The sequence below is a fragment of the Dasypus novemcinctus genome, chromosome 19 (genome assembly GCF_030445035.2).
Source record: "Dasypus novemcinctus isolate mDasNov1 chromosome 19, mDasNov1.1.hap2, whole genome shotgun sequence".
Lineage (NCBI taxonomy): Eukaryota > Metazoa > Chordata > Mammalia > Cingulata > Dasypodidae > Dasypus > Dasypus novemcinctus.
In genome coordinates, this window is record NC_080691.1 from 60,120,715 (window position 1) to 60,140,083 (window position 19,369).

Below are 19,369 nucleotides of genomic sequence, written 5' to 3' on the forward strand. Positions count from 1 at the left end.
ATAAACAGAAAGTGAAAGAGTATACCAACAAGAAACCTCCCCTTCAAAAAGTTCTAAAGGGAGTTCTGCAGGAAGAAAGGAAAAAATAGGACAGGCAGAGTTGGAGGAGAGTATAAGAGCAACAAAAAAAGACAAACTAGACGGGGGAAAATATACAAACAAAATATGACAAACAAAAATCCAAAAAAAATATGGCTAACACAAATAATTCCTTGAAAGTAATAACATTGAATGTCAATGGATTAAACTCACCTATCAAAAGATTCAGACTGGGACATTGGATAAGGAAATATGACCCATCTGTATGCTGTCTACAAGAGACACATCTTAGACCCAGAGACGCATGGAGATTGAAAGTGAATGGCTGGAAAATAATCATACAAGCAAACAATAACCAAAAAAAGGCAGGAGTAGCTATATTAATATCAGACAAAATAGACTTTAAATGTGAAACAATTGTGAGAGACAGAGAAGGATACTACATTTTAGTGAAAGGGAAAATCTGTCAAGAAGATCGAACAATCATAAATATTTATGCTCCTAACAAGGGTGCCTCTAAGTACGTGAGACAAACGCTGGAAAAACTAAGTGAAACAATAGATGCATCCACAATCATAGTGGGGGATTTTAATACACCACTATCTACCTTGGACAGAACACCTCAAAAGAGAATCACTAAAGAAACAAAACATTTGAACAGTGTATTAGAGGAGCTGGAACTAATAGACATATATAGATCATTACACCCAAACACAGCAGGATATACATTCTTCTCAAGTGCACATGGATCATTTTCCAAGATAGACCATACGCTAGGCCACAAAGAAAGGCTGAATGAATTCAGAAAGTTTGAAATCACACAAAACAATATCTCTGACCACAGTGGAGTCAAGCTGGAAATTTGCAAGGGACAGAGGCCCAGATTTCACACCACGATTTGGAAATTAAACAGCACACTCTTAGAAAAACAGTGGGTCAAAGAGGAAATCTCAAAAGAAATCAATGACTACATTGAAACAAATGATAATGATAATACAACATACCAAAATTTATGGGATACAGCAAAAGCAGTACTGAGAGGGAAATTTATAGCCATAAATTCATATATCAAAAAAGAAGAAAGAGCAAAAACTGAAGAATTAACTGCACATTTGAAGGAATTAGAAAATCAACAACAAAGTGACCCAACAGGAAGAAGAAGGAAGGAAATATCAAAGATAAGAGCAGAACTAAATGAAATAGAAAATAAGAAAGCACTTGAAAAGATAAACAAGACCAAGAGCTGGATTTTTGAGAAAATCAACAAAATTGACAAACCTTTAGCGAGACTAACAAAGAAAAAAAGAGAGAAGATGCAAATACACAAAATAAGAAATGAGAAAGGCGATATCACCACTGACCCCACAGAAATAAAGACTATCATAAGAGGATACGTTGAAAAACTATATTCCAACAAAAATGACAATTTAGAGGAAATGGACAAATTCCTAGAAACACATAAGCAGCCCATATTGACAAAAGAAGAAATTGATGTTCTTAACAAACCAATCATAAGCAAAGAGATAGAATCAGTCATTAAAAATCTCGCAACTAAGAAGAACCCAGGGCCAGATGGCTTCACAGGTGAATTCTACAAAACATTCCGGAAAGAACTAACACCAATCCTGCTGAACCTATTCCAAAAAATCGAAACAGATGGAACATTGCCGAACTCCTTCTATGACGCCAACATTACCCTAGTACCAAAGCCAAGCAAAGACACCACAAAAAAGGAAAATTACAGAACAATTTCTCTAATGAACCTAGATGCAAAAACACTTAACAAAATACTTGCTAATCGTATTCAACAACACATTAAACGAGTTATAACCACGACCAAGTGGGATTTATTCCAGGTATGAAAGGATGGTTCAACATAAGAAAATCAATCAATGTAATACACCATATAAACAGAATGAAGGAAAAAAATCACATGATTATATCTATAGATGCAGGAAAAGCATTTGAAAAAATACAGCACCCTTTCTTGATAAAAACACTCCAAAAGATCGGAATACAAGGAAATTTTTTGAACATGATAAAGAGTATATATGAAAAACCTACAGCCAACATTGTTTACAATGGAGAAATCCTAAAATCCTTCCCTCTAAACTCAGGAATAAGACAAGCATGCCCATTGTCTCCGCTCCTATTTAACATTGTCTTAGAAGTACTTGCTCAAGCACTGAGGCAAGAACCAGATATAAAGGCATTCAAATTGGAAAGGAAGAAGTAAAAATTTCATTATTTGCAGATGACATTATCCTATACATAGAAAACTCTGAGAGATCTACAACAAAGCTTCTAGAACTCATAAATGAGTTTAGTAAAGTAGCAGGTTATAAGATCAATGCGCAAAAATCTGTAGCATTTCTGTACACCAATAATGAGCAAGATCAGGAGGAAATCAAGAAACAAATACCATTCACAATAGAAAATATAAAAATCAAATACTTAGGAATAAATTAAACTAAAGAGGTAAAAAACTTATACGCAGAGAACTATACAATACTGTTCAAGGAAATTAAAGAAGACCTAAATAAATGGAAGAATATTCCTAGGTCATGGATAGGAAGACTGAATATTATCAAGATGTCTATCCTACCAAAACTGATCTACACATTCAATGCAATTCCAATAAAAATCAACACAGCCTTCTTTAAGGAACTAGAAAAACTAACTATGAAATTTATTTGGAAAGGAAAGAGGCCCTGAATAGCCAAAGACATCCTGAAAAAGAAAAACGAAATTGGAGGAATCACACTACCTGACTTCAAAACATACTACAAAGCTACATTAGTGAAAACAGCATGGTATTGGCATAAGGAGAGACACACAGACCAATGGAATCGAATTGAAAGCTCTGATATAGAACCTCACATATATAGCCACATAATATTCGATTAAGCCACCAAACCCTCTCAACTGGGAGAGAGTGGCCTATTCAACAAATGGTGCCTGGAGAACTGGATATCCATATGTAGAAGAATGAAAGAGGATTACCATCTCACACTTTATACAAAGATCAACTCAAGAAGGATCAAAGACCTAAATTTAAGAGCCAAGACCATAGAAACCTTGGAAAGCAGTGTAGGGAAACATCTACAGGACCTTGTAATACGAAATGTCTTCATGAATATCACACCAAAAGCACGAGCAGCAAAAGAACTAATAGATAAATGGGACTTCCTCGAAATTAAAGCCTTCTGCACCTCAAAGGAGTTTGTTAAGAAAGTAAAAAGGGAGCCTACAGAGTGGGAGAAAATATTTGGAAACCATATATCTGATAAGAAACTTATAACTTGCATATATAAAGAACTCATATATCTTGAAAATAAAAAGATAAACAACCCATTTAAAAAATGGGAAAAAGATTTAAACAGACACTTCTCCAAAGAAGAAATACAAATGACTAAAAAGCACATGAAAAAATGCTTCAAATCTCTAGCTATCAGGGAAATGCAAATCAAAACTACAATGAGATACCATCTTACTCCCATAAGATTGGCAGCCATGAAAAAAACAGTAGAATACAAATGCTGGAGAGACATTTTGATATTAGAGTTTTTTCTATTTTTTAGGATTTATTTTTTATTTATTTCTCTCCCCTTCCCCTGCAGTTATCTATTCTCAGTGTCCATTCGCTGTGTGTTCTTCTGTGTCTCCTTCTATTCTTATCAGCAGCACTGGGAATCTGTGTCTCTTTTTGTTGCATCATCTTGCTGCATCAGCTTTCTGTGTGTGTGTGTGTCACTATTCCTGGGCAGGCTGAACTTTCTTTCATGCTGGGTGTCTCTCCTTACAGGATGCACTCCTTGCACATGGGGCTCCCCTACATGGGGGTACCCCTGTGTGACATGGCACTCCTTGTGTGCATCAGCAATGCACAGGGGCCAGCTCCATATTGGTCAAGGAGGCTCTGGGTTTGAACAGTGGACCTCCCATATGGTAGGTGGATGCTCTATCCATTGAGCCAAGTCTGCTTCCCTCTACCACACCATGATGGATAGACGTGTACTGTTTCTTCTTCATCATCACCAAGGAGATGACAATCACTGTTGCTATGACAACACCACCCACTACGAGACCACTAATTGCACCAGTGTTTGAACCCACATCTTCCATGAAGAACACGAGTTTTTTATGATGAACTTCATATCCTGAATCATGTCAGAATTCTGCATCCATCTTTACTTCAGAGATCTCCTCTTTCTTAATATTTGTCAAAACCGATCTAGTTCCTATGCTGTAGCATTTAAATATTTAAAAAGTCAGAATTTTAGGATGAGAAAGACTTTAAAATCTCTATGATATTACCCAGCAAGGGGCAGATTCTCAGCTTGTGTTTGAAGAGCACTGAATGTAATAGTTTGCCTCCATTTTCAGGCAGCTTTTTTTTCTTGCCTACTAGAACTTTTCTTGTGTTAAACTGCGTCACTTTCCCTCAAACTTGCACTGTTTTTCTGATGTTGGAGTTTTGATTTGGAGTTCAATGCTGGAGTTTTGAGCTGGAGCCCTGGGAAGTAAGCACATAGAGGAAAGAGAAGGAAGCCCCAGGAAAAGAGGAGCTGAACCAGGAAAAGAACACAGAGGATTAAATACAGCTCCTTAGTCACAGCAGAAACCCCAGGGAGAGAGACAGAGCCATTTGCCTGATAGTCCACAGCTGACCTTGTGGAGAGAGGCAAAGCCTAGAAAGTCTCACAGTCTACAGATTACCTTGTGTAGAAACCAAAGGACGTGACCCTAGAGAGAAGCAAGAGCTGGGAAGGGCTGAACCCTGGCAGACATTGCCACCCATCTTGCTCCAACACATGGAAATAGACATTAGTGAGGGAAGTAACTTATGCTTTATGGCCTGGTATCTGTAAACTCCTAACCCAAATAAATACCCTTTGTAAAAACTGACCAATTTCTGGTAATTTGAACCAGCAATCCTTTGTCTGACTAATATAGATGGAAACAGGCCATGTTACATATCACCAAAAATTTAGAAAGGTAGATAGTCTAAAATGTAAACCATAATGTAAACCAAAATGTAACAATGGTTAATAGCTGTGTTTCAATATCTGTACATCAGTTGAAGGAAATGTGATATCCTCATGTAAAAAGATCACTGCTGGGGAAGGGGTAAAAGTGTTTGATGTTAGGTATATGGGAGTTCCCTATACTCTATATGTGACTGTACTGTGACCTAAAACTTTTTCAAAGACGTAATATAGAAAGAGATATATATACTGAGGAAGTGGAGGAGATTAGCTTTCCACCATACATACAGGCCAAATCCTATTACAATGATGAAAGGCGAAACATCAATAAAATTTTCTTATGTTTTTCATTTTTTAAAACCCTAAACTTATTTTTTACTTTATTTTAGTTTTTATAAATTATATATTCTATTTCTTTTCTTTAAACCTATCAGTATCATTTCATTTTCCTATTAATTAAATTTTGCAATATATTAGACTTCATTTTTGAAGAAATTTTGGATCAGAGAGGGGTCCAACTATCACAGTGGAGGAACACTGATGTGGGGTGTCATGGATGGGGGATGCATGGGTGGGAGGCTGTTCTCCAGGGCATGCATACAGGGTATAGAAATATGTTTGGATGTTTGTTGGGTATTGACATAGTGGGTAGTATTTCACATGACAACTGAGGGAGTGCTGAGTTCCCATTCTGTGAAACTGTCACACTCCCCAATGGAGCAAGAATAAAGCCCCAAGTTCAAGGGCAAAGATCAGTGAAGAAGGAAGTTCCAGTGATGGGCCCTTGATACTGATGATTATGTTTATGAGCTTGTATGTTGAAATTTCAACTAGGCCTAGAGTTGCAGGGTGCTTAAATGTTACCTCCTGACAGGTTCAAGGTTGCTCAAATGTGGCCACTCTCTAAGCCAAACTCAGAATGTAAATGCATTATCTTCCTCACAGCGTGGGTCATGACTCCTCGGGATGAGCTTCCCTGATGCTGAAGGATTACTACCAAGCATCAACTGGTGGTGAAACTAGAAAAAATGCTTGAATAAAAGGAGGAAATGGTAAAGACAAATGGGTTTATATGCTTAAGAGACTTCAGAGTGAGTTGGGATGTCGTCAGAGGGTCATGCTTAGGCACATCTCAGCAGTCTCTCAGACATATTCAAAGTAGATACAACATCAGGTAGTGTTGCTCCTGAGAACTATGGAGACTCCCAGGTCCTGTGTCATGACAGATGACTCTAGATTTCAGTGCCTTGCTGGTGGGCCCTACTGTGGAATTTGTGCTCTTGAGTGTGATAGAATGGAACTCAGGAGTGACCTCTCTATGCATGCTTCTTCTGTCACTTTTTTTGAACCTGTGCTTGACACTGGAGTTGCTGTTTGCTCAGGAGCCTTGAATCTTTGGATTCAACTTGGCCCTGTGCTTTGGCAGTGTTGTAATACTTACTCTCAGGTTTGTTGGCCTGGAACCACAACATAACCTATAATCTTTGCAGTGTAACAATGCTCCAAAATGTACTCATCAAATGAATGTACCACACTAAAAAATAAGTCTTCAAAGTGGGAGGAGTGGGGGTTGTGGGGAGTGGGATATATGTGAACCTCTTATTTTTTATGTAACATCTTGTGTGCCCATGTATTTAAATAATGATAATAATATAAAAATAAAGTAGAATAAATAAACAAGAGGTAAGGCCTAGCTTGGATGCCCACAGCTGAGCTAAAACCTTGGCAGAGATTGGGGACTATTTTGCTTCAACCTATGGTAGCTGACTTTGGTGAGAAATCACCTCTTATGGTGCCTCTGTTTGAACTTTTCTTGGCTGCCTTGGAAATGTAACTTTTACTGAAAATAAATTCCTTTTATAAAAGCCAACACATTTCTGGTACTTTGCATTGGCAATATGTTGGCAAACCAAAAAAATATCTAATCACATTTAAAGACAAGATCGAGTATTAAATCAAAAAAAGAGAAAATTTTACAATAGTAAAATGGGAAAATAAGCAACAAACTCACATTATTGCAATAAGTGGCTATTTTATTATTTTTTAAAAGATATTTGGAGTATATAAAAGTTACATAAAAAATATAGGGGATTCCCATATGCCCTGTTCTCTACACCTCCCACATTTACCCCCTTTAACACATTCCTTCATTAGGGTGGTACACTTATTGCAATTGATGAAAACATTTTGGTACATTGCCACTATTCATGGATAATATATCTACATTGTAGTTTACACTTTCTCCCACAAAATTCTGTAAGTCATGGCAAGATATATAATGGCCTGTTCCTGTTATTGCAGTGAATTCAGGACAATTCCCAAGTCCCAAAAATGCCACCAGATTCACCTGCTTTTCCTTCTCCTTGTCCTCAGAACCTCCAGGGGCCACTGCTTCCACAACAATGATATAATTTCTTCCATTACTAGGATCACAGTAAGTCTATGGCAGAATACCTGAAGTCTACTTTAACCCATAGTTCATTCCCCAATCCTGAGATTATTGGATGGTGATACTCACTACACCTCTATTTCAGAGGGGATTTTGACCTCATATGGCTGATGGATGGGACATTCTTGTTTGCAGTTATAGCCTCTCTTGGTTCCTTAGGAGGTTTGTTGTCCAACATCATCTCCTTGTTTGTTGTCCTGGGTGATTCCAAGGAACTGGAGAGCAAGGGTTGCAACTCCTTTGAGATTCAGGTCCCAGCTGGCACATAGAAAGGCCAAAGATTTTAGTCTCTTGGATGTACACCTATCTACCTTAGAACTAATTATAGGTTCAAATAGAAGGGTCAGAAAAGCCATGTTTCAGGAAATCAAAATGGAGTCCAATTCTGTCACACTGGGGAGCATAAATGCTAAATTATGGCCCACTGACAAGACATCAAACTCCTGACCTATCTGCCCTGAGTATAGTGTCTGGATGTTTCGAGAGACCTCAAGATCCCCACCATGGAAGATAGTATTTACTTTCACAGTCAATGAGATCCTGCTGAAACTTGCATAAATGCAATCTCTGGAATGACCTCTAAACTTGCTATGAAGTCTCTAAGCCATGTAAACTAATTTGTATTTATATTTACCCCCTTTTGGTCAAGGTATTTTTTCATTTGCATTGCTAGTTGTTGCTTGATAGTAATTCCTCATGTCAGGGAAGTTCATCCCTAGGAGATACGTCCCATACTGGGGTAAAGGTAGTGCATTTACATGCTGAGTTTGACTTAGAGAGATGTCACATTTGAGCAACAAGGAGGCTCTCAGGATTTAACTCTTAGACACCCTATAATAATAGGCTAAGTTTCACTTTCAAGATTAAAGTTTCATTGTGGGAAGATGGTCAATGGATTAGGCAGATAAGGCTTAGCTCTCACTAAAACAACAGAGAAAAAGCCAGAATCTGTCTTGGGGACCTGCTTAGACATACAGCAAACCAAGACCCTGCTTCACAACTCCCAGAAGAGTGAGAGTCAGAGAGATCAATAAACCAAAATAACTCACTTACTATCATGAGTTATTAAACCTCCTGGCTGCCATGACGAGCTCCACTCCTGCACCCCTGAAATATTAAGTGATGGTAAAACTATTGGTGAATTGTATCTAACAGAGAGTAGAACATATATCTACCTCTATGGGAAGGTGCTATGAGTTATTTGTGAGTGTACAGGACAGATAGGGAAGCAGGGGGAAATTATGGGTTGCTTACCTCGGTGACTGGAAGTGGCACACATACCCAACCCTTACGGTGGATAGACTAAGTGAAGCTCCTGGCCTCCTGCTGTAAATAGGAGTGTAAGAGCAGACTCTGTGTGAGGAAGAGGGTTCTGGGAGGGTGGATAATGATTTCTTTGTGGTAGGTTAAGCCAGATGGGCCCCCCTTGAATATGAGAATGGACCCCAACTCAACACGGAGAGGGGAGGGGATCATCTCAGGCAGGTGATCATATCCAGCCACCTAAATAAAGAAAGGAGTTACACCAGAGAGGAGGCAGAGACAGGAATGTGATCAAACAATTCTGGCCAACTGCAGGGAATCTAACCTGCCTGAAGAGAAAGGTCACATAGCCTTCTGAAAGGCTTATTAATCTAAGGAGGCAGAACAGTTCAGTGGAAGAATTCCTGCCTAGAATATATGAGATGTCTGGTTCGATTCCTGGTTCTTCCTTGGTAATTGATCCCCCTGGATATCAGACATCCAGCTGAAACTTTACAACATGTAACATATCACATTTTCTTTGTAGTAGCTTTTTTGGACCTCTTATTTATTAAAAAAAGCAGGTCCTTTTTTAAAAAAAATTTCCCTATTTTACTCACTAAAACACAATGCAGAGGGCAGGCTGCAGAGTGAACAATTAATGAAAAGCAGCAGCCTGAGAAGATCCTTAGAGGTCTAAAAAAGAAGTCTGTTTTTCCATGTTTATTTTCATTTTTAAAATATTTTTCATATTTCTATTTTTTAAAAAAGAGTTACTGCTATCTTGTTTCTTGCTTGTTGTATATTTCATTTTACACTTTTTCTTTCTTTTTTTCTCTTCTTTCCTCTCTTCACACCATTCCAACCTTTGAATTCATTCTATATGTATTTTTTCTATTCTGTTTCTTGTTCCATTGTTTCTATTCCACTTTTCTAATCTTATTCCTCTGTGCTTCTTACTCATGTTAATTTTCCTTTTCCTAGGTCTAGTATAGCTGCTGTCCTACATTTTACTTCTACTACTACTATTATTGTTTATTTTCTCTTCCTATCTCTTTCCTTTTCTCTGGTCCTGAATTTTTTTCTTTCAAAGGAATATAGACAACAACAAGGAAAGATAATAAGAGGAACAAAATGTCAAAGTGAAAACTTACCATGCACACAAAAACAATGACACAATAATACCATAGACTAGATACAGAAGCTAATCAACTGAATAAAAGCACAAGATAAACAGATGCTTAGACAACAACTAAAAATTACAAGCCATAAGAAGAAACAGGAAGATATGGCCCAGTTGAACAAAAAAAAAAAACAAAAAAAAATGAGATGCAGAATATGGAAAAATTAATCAAAGATGTCCAAAAAATATCATGAATCAACTTAATGAAGTGAAGGAAGAGAATAAGGATATTAAGAAGACACTGGGAGAACACATTGAAGAAATTGAAAATATATATATCAAGAAAATGGGTATGATATTTATGAATGACATAATCCAAAAAATTAAAAATACACTAGAAGCACATAACAGCAGACTGGAAAAGGCAGAGGAAAGAATCAGCGATATGGGGGAGAGTATATCTGAATCAAACACATAGAATAGCTAGATAAAAAGATATGAAAGAATTCAGCAGGGACTTAGGGATTTGAAGGAAATAAAAAACACACACACGTATGCATTATAGGCATCCCCAATAGAGAAGAGAAAGGAAAGGAGACAGAAGGAGTATTGAAGGAAATAATGTCTGAAAACTTCTTAATCCTATTGAAGGACATAGATGTACATGTCCAGGAAGTACAGCACATGCCAAACATTATAAATCCCAACAGGTCTACCCAAGACGTTTACTTGTCATATTGTCCAACACAAAGAATACTGAGAGCACCCTTACTTAAAGGGGAAGCTCATTAAGCTTAAGTGCTGATTTCTCAACTGAAACCATGGAGGCAAGAGGCAGTGGTATGATATAGATAAGGTGCTAAAGGAAAAAAAACAAAAACTTCCAGCCAAGAATTGTCTATATAGTAAACCTAGGGTTCAAAAATGAGGAGGAGCCCAAAATAGTCACAGATTAACAGAAATTAATAGAATATGTCAATAAGAAACAAGCTGTTCAACAAATACTAGAAGAGGCGGGGCAAGATGGTGGCTGAGTGAACTTACCTAATAATATCTCCTGCAAAGAAGTGGCTGGGCAGTGTTGGAGGCTCTTCAGGACCAGACTGTTTCAGGATTTTTGCAGGTCAGGAGTTATCTGGACATCGATTTGGTGGGAAGGTAACAGAGAAAATACATCTATAAAATATACACTGAGGTCCCGGCTGCATGCGGAAAGTTCCCTCCTTGGGTGGGAGGAGCCGGGACATTGGGTGCTGCCGCGGCACGGGGCACTGCCATGGCGTTTTTTTTTTTTTTTTTTGGAGGCTCTGCTGTACTGGGGAATTCATAAGCCCTGAGCAGCCTATTGGGGGATTAATAGGACAGGAGGCACTTGCAGACCGATTTGGGGAGACAAACGGGAGTTTTATGGAAAAGCGGGGGAAATTTTTGATTGTGGATACAAACAATAGTGCTTCTGTCTAGAGCCACGCCCCCAACAAACCCAGCTGCCCATCTACAGTGGAGTTAAAGTGATAGCAATAAAGAGACGCCACCAGGGTCTGCAGGGTGGGAGACGTTTGGAAGATGATTAGGGGAATATTTTGCGAAGCGTGGGAATTTTGGGTATGCACTCTGTTATTAGCATTTCCAGGTGGAGCCCCTCCCCCAGACCTGGCTATTGATCTGAATCATTAAATTGGCTGCAGCCTAGAGGCGCCCCCAGGTGGCCGTTCTGGGGGATCACAGGGTGGGAGGGATCCTGAAGTCAATTGGTGATATATCCACAGAATTGACCCCAGTGAGTGGGTGAATTGTAGGATACAGAACACAGGATAGAGCTTGTGGATGTGACCTCATTCATAGGGCGAGCACCCAGCTGCGGGAATCCCTGAAGGCTGTGATGCACTGTGGTGCTCCCAGGCTTCCTGTTAACCGGACTTGAGGTTGCCAAGACTGAGTCCCCTAAACCCTGGTGGCCCACACCCAAGAAACTCACACCTCTTGAGTCCTCAATATCTCAGACTTTCCATCCCTGAATCCATCATGCCCTGAGGTCCATCTGAGGTCCTTGAATGTCCTAGCACTCAACATTTCCATTTTTTCTTTTTTGTTCTGTTTTGTTTTTATTTTTATTCTATTTTTTATTTTTTATTTTATTTTTTTAATCTTCTGATTGCTAACATTACATTATCCCCTAGTCTTTTCTCCCAGCGTATCCCCCAAAGACTTTTTTTTCTTCAGTCATTTAGGTTTGTTTTTTTTTTTTTTATTATTGGTATTGTGGCGGTTGATGTATATCTTTTTTTCTCTTTTCCCTATCTGTTCCCCACCCTTCACCCAGCCCCTTTTTCTTTCATCCTTTCTTCTCTTTTTCTCTTTTTTCTCTCTCTCTTGTCCCCCATCTTCTTCCTATTCTTTTTTATCTTAACTATACAATAGGTGATGCAGGGACCACCTCACATTTGCTGGGTTTCCTCATCCTCCACTGCCTCATTTCTGTGTCAATAGATTTTGGCTATCTACACTATCCCCTTTCCCCTATATCTTGATATCCTCCATCATCTACTATCTCTCCTATATTCCACCTCCCTTTCTTTGATCCACAAAGTGTCTAAATCGAAATTTCGAATACCTTTGTTTTGTTTTCTGTCTGTTATTCACTCTTGAAACTATTACCTTTATTTTCTGTTTCCCTCTCTCACGAAAACAATACCTTTTTAGTTCATACCATATTCCTCCTAAATTCAGTCTTCTACCTCATTATAGGTACTCTACCTACTGCTATAACTCTACACAATTTACATGAATCTAACCTCCATCCTACCAGATCTCATATTGTTGCTTTGTTAGCATATATCATCAATTCTACTTTACACTTTTTCCTTGCTTACACAATTGCCTTTCTCCAGCACTAATACTTTCCTTTAAAGTGAACTAAACCAGCAATAAGAAATTAGAATAAAAAGAACAAAGTGACAAAGAGAAGATATAACACTTACACAAAAACAACAGCTAATTATCTCCAAGACTAGACAAAGAAGCTAAGGAACTGATTAAAACCGTCAAGATAAAATGATGATGAGACAGCAACAAAAATCTACAAACCAAACCAGTAATCAGGAAAACATGGCTGAATCCAGTCAACAAACTAAAAATCAGGTAGGGGAGCAGAACTTTGCACAAGTAATGAAAGATCTCAGAACATTTATCACCAACAAATTTAATGAAGTCAAGGAAGAGGTTAACAACATGAAGACAACACTTGGAGGGGAAATTGCAGACATATGCAAAAAGATAACAGATATGATGGGAATGGACACGACAGTTCAAGAAATCAAAAATACACTTGCAGCAAATATCAGCAGACTAGAAGAGGCAGAGCAGAGAATTAGTGATGTGGAAGTCAGTACATCGGAAATCAAACAGATAGTAGAAGTGGTCGATAAAAAGATAGAAAAAATCCAGGTAGGACTTAGGGACCTTAATGATAATGCAAAATGCTCAAGCATACGAATTATAGGCATTCCAGTAGGAGAAGAGAAGGGAAAGGGGTCAGAAGGAGTGTTGCAGGAAATAATGGCTGAAAACTTCCCAAATCTACTGAAACAGACAGATGTACATATCCAAAAAGCACACCACACTCCACTGGTCATAAACCCTGACAGGCCCACCCCATGACATAAACTGGTCAAATTATCCAATGCTCAAGACAAAGAGAAAATTCTAAAAGCAGCAAGAGAAAAGAAAACCATCACATACAAGGGAAGCTCCATAAGATTAAGTGCTGATTTCTCATTTGAAACCATGGAGGTAAGAAGGCAATGGTATGATACAGTCAAGGTACTAAAGGAAAAAAAATTTCCACTAAAGAATACTCTATCCAGCTAAACTAGCATTCAAACATGATGGAGAGTTCAAAATATTCACAGATAAACAGAAAGTCAAGGAGTATACCAAAAAGAAACCTCCCGTTCAAGAAATTCTAAAGGGAGTTCTTTAGGAAGAAAGGAAAAAACAGGACAGGCAGAGTTGGAGGAGACTGTAAGAATAACAAAAAAGACAAAATGAGAAGGAAAAAAAATACAAACAAAATATGACAAACACAAATTCAATCAAACTATGGCTAACACAAATAATTCCTTGAAAGTAATAACACTGAATGTCAATGGATTAAACTCACCTATCAAAAGATTCAGACTGGAACATTGGATAAGGAAATATGACCCATCTATATGCTGTCTACAAGAGACACATCTTATATCCAGAGACTCATGGAGGTTGAAAGTGAATGGCTGGAAAACAATCATACAAGCAAACAATAACCAAAAAAAGGCAGGAGTAGCTATATTAATATCAGGCAAAATAGACTTTAAATGGAAAACAATTGTGGGAGACAAAGAAGGATACTACATTTTAGTGAAAGGGACAAGCTGTCAAGAAGATCGAACAATCATATATATTTATGCTCCTAACAAGGGTGACACTAAATACATGAGGCAAATGCTGGAAAAACTAAGTGAAAGAATAGATGCATCTACAATTATAGTGGGGGATTTTAATACACCACTATCAACTCTGGACAGAACATCTCAAAAGAGAATCACTAAAGAAACAAAACATTTGAACAGTATATTAGAGGAGAAGGATCTAATACACATATATAGATCATTACACCCAAACACAGCAGGATATACATTTTTCTCAAGTGCACATGGATCATTCTCCAAGATAGACCATATGCTAGGCCACAAAGAAAGGCTGAATGAATTCAGAAAGATCGAAATCATACCAAAATATCTCTGACCACAGTGGAGTGAAGCTGGAAATTTGCAAGGGGCACAGGCCCAGATTTGACACCACGATTTGGAAATTAAACAGCACACTCTTAGAAAAACAGTGGGTCAAAGAGGAAATCTCAAAAGAAATCAATGCCTGCCTTGAAACAAATGATAATGATAACACAACATACCAAAATATATGGGATGCAGCAAAAGCAGTACTGAGAGGGAAATTTATAGCCATAAATTCATATTTCAAAAAAGAAGAAAGAGCAAAAATTGAAGAACTATCTGCACATTTGAAGGAATTAGAAAAACAAAAACAAAGTAACCCAACAGGAAGAAGGAGGAAGGAAATAACAAAGATAAGAGCAGAATTAAATGAAATAGAAAATAAGAAAGCCCTTGAAAAGATAAACAAGAACAAGGGCTGGATTTTTGAGATGATCAACAAAATTGACAAACCTTTAGCTAGACTAACAAAGAAAAAAGGAGAGAAGATGTAAATACACAAAATAAGAAACGAGAAAGGTGATATCACCACTGACCCCACAGAAATAAAGACTACCATAAGAGGATACTTTGAAAAACTATATTCCCACAAAAATGAGAATTTAGAGGAAATGGACAAATTCCTAGAAACATATAAGCAGCCCATAATGACAAAAGAAGAAATTGATGAACTTAAAAAACCAATCACAAGCAATGAGATAGAATCAGTCATTAAAAATCTCCCAAATAAGAAGAGCCCAGGGCCAGACAGCGTCACAAGTGAATTCCACAAAACATTCCGGAAAGAACTAACACCAATCCTTCTGAACATATTCCAAAAAATTGAAACAGAAGGAACATTGCCAAACTCCTTCTATGACGTCAACATTACCCTAGTACCAAAGCCAAACAAAGACACCACAAAAAAGGAAAATTACAGACCAATTTCTCTAATGAACCTAGACACAAAAATACTTAAGAAAATACTTGCTAATCATATTCAACAACACATTAAACGAGTTATACACCACGACCAAGTGGGATTTATTCCAGGTATGCAAGGATGGTTCAACATAAGAAAATCAATCAATGTAATACACCATATAAACAGATTGAAGGAAAAAAATCACATGATTATATCTACAGATGCAGAAAAAGCATTTGACAAAATACAGGACTCTTTATTGGTAAAAACACTCCTAAAAGATCAGAATACATGGGAATTTTTTCAACATGATAAAGAGTATATATGAAAAACCTACAGCCAACATTGTTTACAATGGAGAAATCCTAAAATCCTTCCCTCTAAACTCAGGAACAAGACAAGGATGCCCATTGTCTCCACTGCTATTTAGCATTGTCTTAGAAGTACTTGCTTAAGCACTGAGACAAGAACCAGATATAAAAGGCATTCAAATTGGAAAGGAAGAAGCCAACATTTCATTATTTGCAGATGACATGATCCTATACATAGAAAACCCTGAGAGATCTACAACAAAGCCTCTAGAACTCATAAATGAGTTTAGTAAAGTCGCAGGTTATAAGATCATTGCACAAAAATCAGTAGCATTTCTGTACACCAATAATGAGCAAGATCAGGAGGAAACCAAGAAATAAATACCATTCACAATAGTAAATAAAAAAATCAAATACATAGGAATAAATGTAACAAAAGATGTCAAAAACTTATACACTGAGAACTATACAAGACTGTTCAAGCAAATCAAAGAAGACCTAAATAAATGGAAGAATATTCCTTGTTCATGGATAGGAAGACTAAACATTATTAAGATGTCTATTCTACCAAAACTGATTTACACTTTCAATGCAATTCCAATAAAAATCAACACAGCCTTCTTTAAGGAACTCGAAAAACTAACTATGAAATTTATTTGGAAAGGAAAGAGGTCCCAAATAGCCAACGACATATAGAAAAAGAAAAACGAATTTGGAGGATTCACACTTCCTGACTTCAAAACATACTACAAAGCTACAGTACTGAAAACAACATGGTATTGGCATAAGGAGAGACACACAGACCAATGGATCGAATTGAAAGTTCTGATATAGAACCTCATATATATAGCCATATAATATTTGATAAAGCCACCAAACCCTCTCACCTGGGAGAGAATGGCCTATTCAACAAATGGTGCCTGGAGAACAGGATAGCCATATGTAGAAGAATGAAAGAGGATTACCATCTCACACCTAATACAAAGATCAACTCGAGATGGGTCAAAGACCTAAATATAAGAGCCAAGTCCATAAAGACCTTGGAAAGCAGTGTAGGGAAACATCTACAGGACCTTGTAATAGGAAATGGCTTCATGAACTTCACACCAAAAGCATGAGCAGCAAAAGAACAAATAGATAAATGTTATTTCCTCAAAATTAAAGCCTTCTGCACCTCAAAGGAGTTTGTCAAGAAAGTAAAAAGTGAACCCACACAATGGGAGAAAATATTTGGCAACCATATATCTGATAAGAAACTTACAACTTGGATATATAAAGAACTCCTATATCTTGAAAATAAAAAGATAAACAACCAATTTAAAAAATGGGAAAATATTTAAACAGACACTTCTCCAAAGAAGAAATACAAGTGGCTAAAAAGCACATGAAAAAATGCTCCAAATCTCTAGCTATCAGGGAAATGCAAATCAAAACTACAATGAGATACCTCTTACTCCCATAAGATTGGCAGCTATGAAAAAAAACAGAAGAATACAAATGCTGGAGAGGATGGGAAGAAAGGGGAACACTCATCCACTGCTGGTGGGAATGCAGAAGGATCCAACCATTCTGGAGGACAGTTTGGCGGTTTCTTAAAAAGCTAACCATAGATTTGCCATATGAACCAGCAATACCACTGCTTGGCATATATACCCAGCAGAACTGAAAACAAGGACACAAACCAATATGTATACACCAATGTTCATAGCAGCATTGTTCACTATCGCCAAAAGTTGGAATCAACCCAAATGCCCATCAACAGATGAGTGGATGAATAAAATGTGGTATATACACACAATGGAATACTACTCAGCTGTAAGAACAAATACACTACAAACACACGTGATAACATGGATGAATCTCGAGAACCTTATGTTGAGTGAAGCAACCCAGGCATTGAAGGACAAATACGACATGACCTCAATGATATGAAATAAGAAAGCTGCCTCAGAGAGCTAGAGACTGGAAAATAGGCTTACAGGAAATCGGGGGGTGGAGGAAGGATGTGAACCGACGTCTGCAGGGGTGGAATCTATGATGAGCTGGCGGTAAGTATGAGCATAAAGAAGAAATAAAATGGGGGCAAGGGGTTGCCTTTGAGTGGGGCTTTGCGGGTTTGAGGGGGGCTGGGGATGGGCGGATGGGTAATATTGCCCACAAAATTGGGGGGAGGGAGGGGCAACATACGAACTTAGGAGAGTGTCAGGTGTTGGTTGACAGTAAAATGCTGAGAAAATCGTATCAAAATATAATTAGGAGGGTTACCTGTTTAGGATGCTCGGAGGTGATGGTCTCATGCGGGATGGACTCCTGGGGAATGTCTGAATGCTCATTTTGCCAGGGTGGTTTGTACCATTGGGTAGAGACCCAAGAAGTGAGAGTTGGGGTGGACCCACATCCTGGGGAGGACTAATGCCATCAAATAGAGAGAACTGTATCTCTTGAGAGAAAGGGTAGCTCCCAGGGCATTAGGGCAGTTGAGCAAGTCAGGCCCTGAACACTGTTGCAAGTATCTCTTGGCGTGACTCCTTGGGAAATGGAGATTGGCTTTCACTGTGGGTCCCAAGGGTAGGGGAAAATGGATGTTGAAGGGATGGAACCAAGGTAAATGTGGGGGCAAGAGAGGAGTTTTGCGAGAGTACACAAGGATGGATATAAAACATGTAATATTACACCAAAAACATATAGGGGACGACAGACTAATAATGTAAACCCTAATGCAAAACATAGGATAACTAAAACATTTAGAAAACTGTATATTCTCCTAAAGTATGGACCACATTGTAAGCACAAATGTCACCTTTTTGAAAGCTATTGTTTCGGAGTCTGTACATCAGTTTCAGTAAATATGATATGAATAAGTTAAAAGATTATTGCTGTGGAAGGGAAAAGGTTTTATGGTGGATGTGTGGAGTACCGTATATTGTATATATGAATTACTGTGATCTAAGACTCTTGTTTAGAGAAGCTCAATAATTAGAAAAAAAGAAAAGAAAAAGATAGAATGTAGAAATTTTTCCAAATCAATACGTACTCTAGATCTAACCTTTAAACTCATCGCTATATTCCATTTTACAGGTAAGGGAACCTGACATTATATTGGGATTCACTTTACAGGAATTTTTGGTTCACAGAGTGGTTTGACAATGGCGGCAGAAGAATACTGGTATGGGATGTTATTGACAGGCTATATATGGTTGACAGGGAGTTATACAGGGCATAGGTCCAGGATGCATGGTAATGTTTAGATATACTCATAGTGGAAACAATTAAAAACAACAGCGGGGGGGGGTGCTGGGTTCCTGGCTGGAGGGGCTCTGTCGTGGTCCCTAGGGAGCAGCAGCAGTCCCCCAGGTGCAGCAGTAAGAACCAGGAAGGAATGAGCGTCCAACAGTGGGCTCCTGATACTAATGACTCTGCTTGTGAGCCTATATGCCTGCAATAAGAACAAGGCCTAGAGCAGCATTGTGCCTGGGAGTTTCCTCCTGGCAGCCTTCATGTTACTCAAATGTGGCCAGTCTCGAAGCCAAACTCAGCATGT